Here is a 12,181-nt window from a genome sequence, read left to right on the forward strand (position 1 = left end):
AAAATCGACGCTGTTTGTGTGACAGTCCATGACAGTTTGTCCTGCAGTGACCCAACACATGAAAAATGTTTCCCTTTCTAAGAGAAGGGTGAAAAGCCACTTTTGCAACTTCTGACAGAGCAATTTTACGAACATCTCTGTGTGTATTGTGTGGCTGGAAGAGAGTGTGGAGCTGCGTGAATGTGTGTGCACATGTGTGTGCAGGGGAGGTTAGCTGGGCATAAAGAGGCTGCAGGCATTGGGAAAGCAGCAATTCCTGAGAACCCATGTGGAGTTCCTCCCCCCCCCCCCCCCCCCCTTAAAATCCTAAACAGACATTCCAAGAAGGAGGAAACAATCCTGATTTGTTTTCATTCAAGGTTGTAAAGCAAGACCCAAACAGAGTTAGAAATATAAACCAACTGAAAGATCTCCCAGGTCTTTAGCTGCTGCTTCTAAACAAGCCTGATCTCTTTTTCTCCCTCTCCGCTCCCAGATCGCCCTGGCTTGTGGTTTCTCTCTAAATAAGGAAGGTTCCCTAGAGAATAACTCACTGGAATTCACTCCCTCAAGAAATGACTGCATAGTTTGGTGAGAAGTGAAAGGGGCCTTGAGTCGGGGAGGGCTCAGGGAAATAGAGGTGGCTCCACAGCCAAGGGGAGATACCTGCTATGGTAACAAGGCGAAACAAACACTATGCTTCAGTGGACATGCCTGATTACCCAAAGGGCTCGGAAAGAATCCCCTCTCCCATCCCGAAATAATTGACCCTGTGCAAAATTTCACCCCCCCCCCCCCCCCCGGTTTTCCTGGTGCACTGGTCATTGCCAGGGACTGCGCTGGGAATCGAGCAGGCCCTGTGGTGAAATGCATGCAGTCCCCAATGAGCTCCTTAGGGTCACTGCTGAATCCTGGCCCCTGGCCTTCCCACTCATTTTCTCACCTCCTCTTACTAATCCTCTGCCCCCAAGCCTCTCCCAGCCCTTCTTCTGTATCCCACCTCATTTCTGGTCTGTTCTTGGACAACCATTTCTTTTGGTTTTAGTCAGACCACTTTGCACCCTCAGGGTTTTGTTTTCATACAGAGCCTGAGAACTGTGACTTTAAACTGCTTTTACCACATAGTTTGTTTGTTTCTATAGCGTGGGCTGTCTGCCTGCAATGGTGAAACTCTGAAATCCCCTCCTCAACCATCAGCTTTCCCCTTTCCATGAAGTTAAGGCACTGCACAAGAATGCTGGCCGGAAAAGAGCCAGATCCGTGCCGGGGGCAACGGAGCAGGACAAAGTACAACTCGGCATCTTTCCCACAGTGTCACATCTGCAAATTCAACAAGGGAAAGCAATTCCCTACAGGGGGGCTGTAAAACTAACAACAACAAAACAACCAACCAACCAAAAAAAAAAAAAAAAAAAAAAAAAGGAAAAATAAGGGGTTTAAAAACCCACACACATCTTGGGTTGCAGTTATTGCTGTGACCCGGATTATGTCCTTCCACAGAGCAGATGTGTTTGCTCGGCTTGGGGCTGTGTGTGTCTATCTGGTATTAGATGTTATCTTTTTGTCCCTGATTAGACAGCATTATGCAGCGTTGTTAGATGCCATCCCCAAATGTTATGAAGTATGTCCCCAAAGCTATGAAAAGCGCAGGGGCAGTTTGGGGTGTGGGATGTAATTTCTGTTTCAGAGACACACGATGCCTTGTATACATACATGTACACACACATCTGTGTACGTACATGTATGTGTGCGTGTATGCATATATGTGTATATATTTATATGTACGTATATATGATGAAAATACGAAATGTATGTGGGTGCGTACGTCTCGGCATACGCCCCCCCCTCCCCGGTTCGTACACACGTGGGCGGGCGCCCCGCAGCCGCGGCAGCCTGGCGGTGTCGGGGCGCGGCCGCCAGGGGGCAGCAGACACCGCGGAGAGGGCGGCGGCGCGGGCGGGCGCGGGCAGCGCAGCGGCTCCGCCGCCGGCCGGGCCGGGCTCCGCGCCGCGGGCGGGCGGGCGGAGGAGCGGTGCGGCCCCTCCGGCAGCGGCTGCCGCAGGCCCCAGCGCTCCGTTTCAAACAGTTTTCCTCTTCAGACGTGGTCTGCTGGCCGGTTTTCCGCTGAAACAATGGTTTTAGTGAATACAATGGGAAAGCTGGTGAAAATTTGGGTTAGTAGGAGCTGAATTCCTGCAAAGACAAACTTGCAATATTTCCACACCCACGCCCCGATTCCTTTAGCCTCAGCAAGGGAACTAATCCTTTTAAAAAACATTTCCACGGCCTGAAAAATACCAAGACAAATTTTTGAAACGATTGTAGCTGGCTTGGGAAGATTTTCACGTCACCTCCCTCGCAGAACACAGTTAAGACAATGCTGGAAAAGCTGAGGGCTGTCTCACTGTCATCTAGATGCAGAAGCGATCGTGGGGGTCTTACGAACTCTTGGGAAAATATCTGCTTTTAATTCAGAAGAGGGCTTTTAACACAAAGCAGGCAAATGGATACGAGTTGGATACACCGTGGAGTATATTTTACGTGGATTTTCAGCTGAATTTTCTAACCAGTCCACTTTGTCCAGCTTGACGTTTCTTTGAATTCTCTTCAACATCACTTGTGTGATGGAGTTTTGGGGCCCCAAATGGCTGCAAATGGTAAATTTGCCCAGTTGCTTTCTGTTGGCGCTTTCATCAGCACCCTGCTCATACGCCTGCTCGTAAACTCCGATTGGGGACCACCAGCAGATGACTTAACCAACTGCAGGGAAGTGACAAGCTCAAATAGTCAACCCTAGAATAAACAAAACTCACAGAAAAAGACCGATCTGAGTCATTTCAACAGACAGTTGCATGCCAGAGCAGGTAAAAGAGACCCATTTCATCTGTCAGTGATTTCACAGTGCTCTTGCAAAACTGTAGCTCACTAAATACTCACAAAATAAGTTAGTGGAAATTTAAATTGTTTCTTCTAACACTGTAAAAAAAAGGTCAAATGTTTAGATTTTGTGCATGCTGTAAAATGTAAATGCTGTGCTGGAGAGGGTAGATGCATTCCCAACGTTACATTGCAGGGTCCGAGTGATCATGGAGCTCAGCGGACTCTGTGAATATGTATTGAGTCCATAACCTGTGGCTGAAGGTCCTGATCCCTCTGAGTCTGCAATAGCTGCTGGTGACATGGTAACCGCAGTTCCTGTCATGTCAGTGATCGGGAGATAAAAGGCCATTGAGCGTGGGGATGCTTGGAGCTGAATAGGAGCACTGCAGCAGTTTCAGAGCCAGAGTCTCTATACATGACATTCAAGACAGATTCTTTCTTCTCTTTTTCAAAACAAAGAAACAAATGAAACAGGAAACACTCAGCAAAGAAGCTCAGATGCTTTCTCATCCTCCTCCCGGCCCTGGTGCATTGCTCTGTGGATGCAGAGGGATCACGACAAGCCTCACTGTGAGCTTGCAGAGAAGTGGCTGATAACGCAGATGATGTCATGTATGGCAAAGAAAGGCCTCTGCTCCAGAGGTGCTCTGGCCTTATTCTAAGCACGGCTGATAGGCGGTTTGGATCGTTTTGCCTATCGGCGGTGATGTGATCTTTCCAAAGGGTAACATATTTTAGTTTGGACACTGCAAGTCTCATTCTCTATCAGCCAGATAAAATGACTATTCTGACATTTTGCCTGTGCTGTCATCTGCATGCACAAAATACCATCCTGAAAAGCAGACATTCAGTGTTTCGTTACCCAGAAAAATGAGCCAGGCTCCCTGCAAAGGTGTGCCCAGTGTGCCAAAGTAGGTACATGCATGATTGTATCCCAAAGGATTTTTTCCTGACACCCCCATACTTCATGAAGCACCAAGATACAGCAGTTCCAGCAAAGATTCCTATTACAAGAAATACTAATGGGAATTGCAGGCTCTAATTTAACTCCTGATCATGGCGCCTGTGGCTTAGATATCTCAGCCCAGACTTGTACTATGTGAATGAAGTCAAGGGAATGGTGCTGACTTAGTCCATTTGGGAAATCTGTCCCACTGTGTTCTTTATCTGTTTGCCAACATAAAGCCTCTCATAGAAGCTTATGTACAGTGTTTGGGTAGTTTCTGGCTAAACTCTGGAAAAAAGTTTTCATGTATTTTTTGATAATCTGGTCCTGTTGCTACATTTTTCCTAGATATTAAGTGGAAAATCAGAGCAAGAGGCAGATGCTTGTTTTTGGAGGTGGGAAGCCCCTCTCATCATGACCGGCTATGGGGTTATAAACAGAAATTCATTTGGTGTGAAGGCTGTAAGTTGCAGCTCTTGGACGGTACATGGGAATGAATGCTGTGGTCAATGCCAAAGCTTTGAGCTGCAGGAAGGGGGAGCAGAAAGGAAGAAAAAGTGCGCTTGGGGTTTTTGTTTTGGAAAATAACCCAAATGATGCATTATGGGACAACCCATAAAGTTTTCTTTCTCATGAGCCTGAACTTTAGAAATGTTTCTCCCTGGGCATGTCAGAACTGTACAGACATAGGTAAGACTTAGATATTTTGGGGAGACACGAAGTATGGAAACAATCTTGCAGTTGCCACTGAGAATAGGATACCGCAAACTAGTGAGTTTAGTCCCATGCTCTGTACCTTTATCTTGGCAAGGAAAACTTGGTGGCCCAAAGGTGAGAATCCTGCAAGCCCAGTGGATGCATAGAGAAATACCATGATTTGCATTTCTGCAGGTGGTCCCTGAAAATGTATCTTTCACGTGTTTATGTCTGTTTAGATGCCACCAGTGATAACAGATGTCCCAAGATTTCCTCCTGCCCAGCTTCTTCTGTATGCCCATGAGCAAGGAAGAATTAGGATTTGCTTGTTGTTGTACCCATGTCACAAGCCAAGGAGCAACAGGAAAGTTCAGAGAAGAGGAACAATAATCGACAGCACATAAAAAATTGCCTTACATTAAGTGTAAGAAGTGTAGTCCAGGGACCGTATAACATGGCCAGGGCTAGGACATATGATCTCTTTGGATGAGCTGGGGAACGAGGCTTTCCCTGTGGACCAGGAGTGGTGGGGAATGTGTTCCCATCACATACCCGCAAGCAGGAAGGTTGAGGTGCTCTGAATGAAAGGGGGCTTTCCAGTGAGTTGAGAAGGTAGTGTTTCCATCCTGGAATCCATCTTCATGGATGTCTAAAAATGCATGGTGGCTGGGACAACACCTGTCTACATACAAGCCTGATCTTCTCCTAGGTAAGTAATTGCAAAAGTTGCGGCATTTTTGTGCGTGTGCCCTTTTCTCTCCAGCTATTTGTCATTTTTGCAGGCTTCAAGGACATGAGTCTCCTGGAATGATGGCTATGCATCTCCCACAGGAGGGCTGCAATCGCCCCCTTCGGGCACCTTGCCCAGTGCAAGCCGCAGAGCCTCAGGAAAGAGGAGGGATGGGGAGGTTGCTGGGGTGAAGAGCTGTGGAGAAGAAAGAATGATTTAGGAAAGAGTTGATCTGGAGATTGCTCTGCCTCAGGAAGTTCAGCTGAGTGCGAATGTAATTGACTGATGATTACCAGATAAGCAATATGTCTGGTGGAATTTTGCACAGATATGGGCAACGTTTTCCATGTAACTCAGAGGAACTGCCTTTTGCTGGAAAGCAGGATTTCCTTATTTCTTTTTCTTTTCTTCCTTCTTTTTCTCCTTCCTTCCCTTGGTCTGGGAAATTAGTTCCCTGCAAATTACCTATCCTTCTCCTTCTTGCTTCCAGAGCTGGTGTTTCTGGAAAAAGAGGTGGTAGAGCCCGTCATGGTGTGCAGAGTGCACCAGCACCCCAGGGTTGGTGGGTGACTCTGTCCTGTGACGGGGGTTTCTGTGACTCTCCGGTCCCTCAGAAACCATCCTCCCTGTCATGGCAGTTCAGGAGCAGCAAACAGAGTCTGAAAGCATTAACAAAAGGTCTCTTTAACCCATGACTCACCCCCTTCCCCTCCCTGGCAAGTCTCTGCTTGAAGGATTTACTCCGCCCCTCGGTATTTTTTTATTCAGGCGGATCATCAAGTGCAGCGATCCCTCAGAGGGTGTTTTATTTCCTAAGCGGGCAATCTTCAGCACAGTAGGACTTCAACATCCCTCTGACATAAACTTTCAGGCTTAATATAGTGATATATTCACGGGCTTATGGGAAAAGCAGTTCTCCAAATGGGGAGGAGGGCGAGTTTTAAAAAATTATAATAAAAAAAAGGCTTCTCCTCTCACGTAAGAAGTGGCCGATTTGTGGTTTGGATGCCCCTACCAGATACTGAACAGAGTGGATGGAAAAGGTTTGTTCGGCTTGAGTTTGACTTTCCCTCCTCTTGTAGGTTTTGGCAGGGACTGGGGCCAGGCCGGTCCCCCGCCGGCCCCGCTGGCTCGCTCTCTCCAAGGTGTTGACAGACTGTTTTTCAGCTGCACCAGAGGCCGCAGATCTCATGTCAGGCTTCGAGATACACGTCTTGATAAACACGTCTGCTTCCAGCGATTGGCAGCGTTCTTTCTGGAAAGGAAAACAAAAAATGGCTTTATATAAACAGACGCAGCGGTGTGCAGGGTGTAGCATAGCACGGCCTTGGAGGCATGGCTGAGTTTTCGCCCCCTCCTGCCGCCGGGCTCTCGCTGACCGGGAAGCGGCCACTCACTGACAGGGCTTTGGCAGGCGGCCGCGGCTTGCCCAGCTGTAGCCGCAGCCCTGCTCCGCTGGCTGTCCTCTGCCAGGGTAGAGGAGCTGGCCAGGCCACCATGGCTGCCCTGACGGACAACATGGCCTCCCTGGCGGTTGCTATGGCTGCCCTGACAGTCAACACGGCCACCTCAACATCCACCATGGCTGCCCCAGCTGGCCTATAGCTATTAATATGACTTCTATGGATCTGCTTCCATATAACTTGGCCCTTTAGCCACCATCAGTTTGAAACGCTCTCCAGAGGTGGCTGTTTACCCTGTCTGTTGAGATCACTGCTGTCGCTCACAGACTATGGAAATGGACATGCAAAGATCTTGAGGAGGCAATGTGGCAGCCTGGATGGCAGAAGACATCCTTAGTCCCAGGGAAGTGCCCTCCCTGCCTTCCCCTTCCCATCCCCGCTCCCCTTCGGTGTTTTACCTGGTAGAGTGGTCTGTGTCTGGAAGCTAGCTGGGAGAGGCATCATCTCTTGCTGAACGCAAGTGCTTTACCAAAGTATTAATAACAATGTGAACCCCTGATCCCTTGTGCCCTGAGAAAGAGCTGCTAGTCTTGGCTGTGGTGATTTTCCTTCACCTCTTGCACAGCCAGCTCCCTGGGGAGCGATGGGGGGAAAATGGGTTTCTCTTAAACAGAAATAACAGGGTTTGGTCAGCACTAGCCCTGACCCAGGAGGATGGTAAGTTCCCATGTGTGACTCTTGTAAATGGGACCGTTTTTAGCAGGCTAACACAGACGCCAACTGGTGTTTTTAAACCGATGCTGTAGCAGTACAGTGACAGTTGCTGAAATCCCTTGCCTGTTTTCTAGGAGAGCACAGGGTTGGGGAGTGTTTGAAAACCAACACAGCTCCTCAGAGCACATGATTATCACCTTTTCTTCTCCCATCTGCCACCTGATCGCTGTTGGAGACTGCTGTAGCAAAGAACCATTTAAATCTCTGCTCAGTCACCTCTCGGGGCTGTTGAAGAAAATTGTAGGGTGCTTGTGGTGCAGCGGAGTCTGGCATAAACCCAGTCTGTAAATGCTGGGTCTTCCCCACTGCAAATGCTCCTGTGAAAGGCTGATGGCATTCCTGTTCGACAGACGGTACCAGGTCCTACTGTTACTTGTCAGGAAAATATGGACTGCTTAAGCCATAGGCACTGGATAAGAATCTTGAAAAAAAATCAGCAGAGTTGAGAAAATAAAAATCTAGAGCAGATGTTGAAAGTCCCTTCTTTTCATATTTTATCCCCCCTGGGGGGAGAAGGGGAGGAAAAAGACCTTCTGCACAAATGCAGCTTAGAGACGGAAATGGCTTCCTGGCGGGGGCCTTCCTTTATATTTTGAAACCCCTAAGGCTGTCTGCTGTTCCCTGGTTAGTTAGCAGGACAGACTGGGGCACAGCAACTGTTCTGCAAATGCATTCCCCCCCCCCAGGGCTCAGGGTGTTGAGCAAAGGTGCTGGGGAATTTTCCCTTCCCAGCTGGGTACACGTGGCAAACTTCACTTTGCAAGTGCACATTTGTTTCCCCTGGGGCTCGTGATTTTCCTCTTTCTGAAGTGGCTGGGGAGCACTAAGCTTGAAGGGCAGGGTGTGTTTGGAATATACTGCTCCTTTTGTATATTCTTCCCTTTCTTAAATCAGAGCTCGATTTAAAATGCTGTGGCTCGAACAATTCTGTGCAAGGGAGAAAAATAACACAGTGGGGGGTAAGAACAGAGTGTGGTTTGATTCTCAGTCATACTAATCATCTGCCTTTACAACAGACTGCAATATGTTCGAGGGAGTGATTTATCCCTCAGCAGTGTAAGGTGACTTTAATAGGAGACTCCATCCTTCCATCCAGAAGCCCTCATCCCTCAAATGTCTTTTATTCCTGTCAAATGTCTTTTCTTCCTATAAATTCCCTTGCACAAACTATACTTTTGAAGCAATGGGATTGTGCATCAAGTGTCTTGTAAACCATTGATGGCTCTGGCCATAGCTTGGAATAGGAGTATGTGAGGATCAAGGCAATCTGGGTGCACTGGAATTTGAAGACTATTCCCCTCTCCCCATCTACACAATTAGCAAGGTCACTGTGCCTTGTAGGTTTACTTCTATAAGTGGAAAAACATGTCAGCTCTATCCATTTTTTTGCAGAGAGCTGGTGTGGCTGTCATGTGTTGTTACCTGTTTGTCAAAGGAACAGCACTGGCCTCGAACAATAGCCCGGATGCAAATAAGAGAAAGGATGTGTGTCCTGTGTTGGTAAATGGAGCCTCTGTGTTTGCTGTGACCTCTTCTTCCTCAGCTGATTGTGGATCATAACGATCGCTGCCATTTGGACAGGAATAATTAATGAGATAAGTGTAGGTTAGTGGCTTGTGAGCAGCCAAGGGCAAGGCTGCCTGTCCATTTCAGCTCAGCCTAAACCATGGGGGCACTTCCTTCCTGAGTCAATAGTGATCCTGTAACGCTAACAAAAGACCCCCATTGATCATTGCCCTCTGGTAATTGCTGCCAGTGTGAGCCTGCCTCTCACAACTTGTTGACATCTCTGGACAGTTTAACTCAGCCCCTTTAAAAGGTCTCTGCAAAAGAAGCAGGGCTGAGGTCTATAATAGTGTAGGTCAGGAATGTAAGGACAAATGAGATTCTTCCCCAAAGATGCCAGGGTAGGGTACACATGGAGTTTCAAGCCAAGTCGCTTGTTACAGGAGGTCACCATGTCTAGCTTCAGTGCTATTTTACTTCTGATTTACCTCACTGGGAGCCCTGGCCAAAAAAGTGACATTTCTATTTCATGGGGATTTGTATGTGTGTGTGCAGAATACTACCTTTGGCTTGAATCAGACCCAAACCAACATTTTGGGGGGAAATTGTACTCTCCTCCAAGCTGGGAGTTTCCCATATTCAGCAGTGTCTTTGCTCAAAGGTGTTCTCAGGAAGTTCACTGTGGATTGATTGTCAGGTTATTGACAGCTGGTGTGAACCTATGGTACATATTCTTGCCTTGGCATCCATCTTCGTGGATTGTCCTGGGCTTGTTTGTACCCTGACTGCAGGCAGGCTTTCTGGACAAGTCTGGAGATAAAGGCCTTACATTCCAGGAACATCCTGAGGAATTAAGGCAGAGGCTGCCAGAACCTTGGCTTGGAAGAGCACTAGTGCAAATCAAGATGCTTTGAATGAAACATCCTGGGTACCAAGAAGTTACCCACCAGCTCTATTGTCTTGCTTCCTTGATGCCATAGAGACTGCTGCCCAAATTACAGTGTCCTTAGAAGATAAAACCTGTTGGTGGTTGGGTATGTAACAATATTGAAAGGCCTTTACATTTGTAATGAAAAGCTGTCTAGTTAATAAGTATTGGCACTGGAGCTGTTTGGTGCTAATCACCCTCTGCCCTGTTTATATCAGAGGTTCTTAGTTATCTCTTGCTATCATTTCCACAAGGTCTTAATCTTTGTTCCATTCAGGGCCCAAGCTGGAGCCTACCTGGCCAGTGTGCTGATACAAATGACTTTGTAGATGTCTGTAACTACAGCATTTATCATGTTTTCATGCCACAGACCTCTCTCAACTGGCATAATTCCTCTCTCCCACTATTATTGTTTAGCTAATTCAAGCAAAAGCTATGGTTTTCCCCGCTGATACATTCTGCAGGAAAATTCAAGAACAGAGTATTATTTCAAGTGAAATTCACCATGAATTGCTGAAAAAAGAAGACAGAAATAAAATAAATCCAATGAGAAGCACCCCAGTGACTCCTGCACAGAAGCAGAATGGGGAGGGCCAATTTACTACAACAGCTGCTTCATTCAGTGGCTCTGGGATGGAGAAGGGTGCCCCAGGGAAGCGTGCCCAAGAAAGAATTGAACACCCAGTCTACACTAGATGCTGTCATGAAGTAAGCATAGGGCCATGGCACCATTCCAGCTTGGGGGGTGGAAGACTGGTCACAGAGGAAATCCATTTCTTGCTCGAAGGTTGGGAGCTGGATTCTTTGTGGAAATTTCACATGCTGCTTTTTATTCTGGGTTAGCAGGTAATGCAGTCCTTTAGTGATTGATGGTTGTCTTGCATCTGATGTGCAGGTTTGATGTTCTAGTAACACCAGATGACACTTTACCCTTTACAATATTGTTGAATCGATAAATGCAGACCTTGTTTATTAAGTACAGCTGACATTGTCTTGCCAAGGACTCATGTAAAACAGATCTGGGTAATACTGCGATTCAGTAATGACAGCTTATATTAAAAAAGAAGCATAAGGCTGAAGCTTTACCACAGGATATTGGTTTTCTACAAATTGTAGTAGGGTAAGATCAGTGTCTCATCTTGCCAGTATGGATAAACAGAGTAACACACTATGTGCTGCATGGAGATCTTTTGAAGGACACTGAAAAACCAAGGGCTGTTTTCAGCTGCCAGAAATCCTGTAGCAATTTTGGGAAGAGATGCCCCAGCACCCATGGCCGGTATTTGCCATTCCCTCACTCTCACACTATTGCTCCATGAACTGGTACCATCTATCTCCAGATGTAGCACCTTCAAGTTGTATTTAGAGGAAAGCTTGTTGAGGTGTGAGATGTCCTGCTCTGTATTATCTTAAGTGGGGTCTTTTCCAACACCTCAAAAATGGCTATGTGTTGGCCCAGCCCCATCCTGGTTATTCCATTTTTCTGTCCTGCCTACCAAGACTTGGCCACTCTGTTAAAACTCTGCCGTTCACCTGCTTGACCCACAGTCAAGAATGGCACTTCACTGTGGTCCCAGAAACCTTCTGGGAGAGACCAGGGTGGACAGAGTAAACAGCTGGACCTCAGCCAGACCCTCAAAGCTCTGGCTGGTCTGTGAGCATGTTACAGTGGTCCTCTGTAGTAATTTGCACACTGGCAGGGCTGTGGCACACCAACATTCAGCCACAGCCTTCTGAATCAGCCCTCTGAAAACTGCTCAGCAAACAGGAATCTTGAGGTGAATTCATTAGTGAAGATCCAGACACTTTTCTTCCCAAATGACGGTCAAAAGCAAACAGGAGTCATGTACAGACCATCTTGGTCAGGCTTTCAAATAGCTGATTCCCAGGTCCAGGAAAGGTGCTGCCATGTCAGTCTAGCTCCTCATGCCTTTCTGTCATACTGCTCAAAATGGTATACCTGAGAGTTTGTAAACCATAAGTGGATTTTTTTCCCCTCAAATATGTAACCACAGAGAAAAACGACACCTCTACTTTCTATGTCCTGCCCTGCAATTTCTTCCTTGAGGGTTTTCTCTATGTTATCTGTCTGAGTCCTGTCTTTCTCCCCACCTCACTGCCTGCCTCAGCGGTGGCACCACAAGGGTTACTAACAAGACTGTGTTGGAAAGACATTTTAACTGGACGAGCAGATACAGAAACAAACAATCGCTAGAGTCATTCTCCTGGCTCCTAGTTTCCTTAATGCCTTCAACTTTGAGCCAGTGCAAGGTATTATGAGGTGACTCACCCATCTCATGCAACACATCTTTCCAAAAAAGAAATCCCTCTTCAAACTG

The sequence above is a fragment of the Aquila chrysaetos genome, chromosome 3, assembly GCF_900496995.4.
Source record: "Aquila chrysaetos chrysaetos chromosome 3, bAquChr1.4, whole genome shotgun sequence".
NCBI classification, from domain to species: Eukaryota; Metazoa; Chordata; class Aves; order Accipitriformes; family Accipitridae; genus Aquila; species Aquila chrysaetos.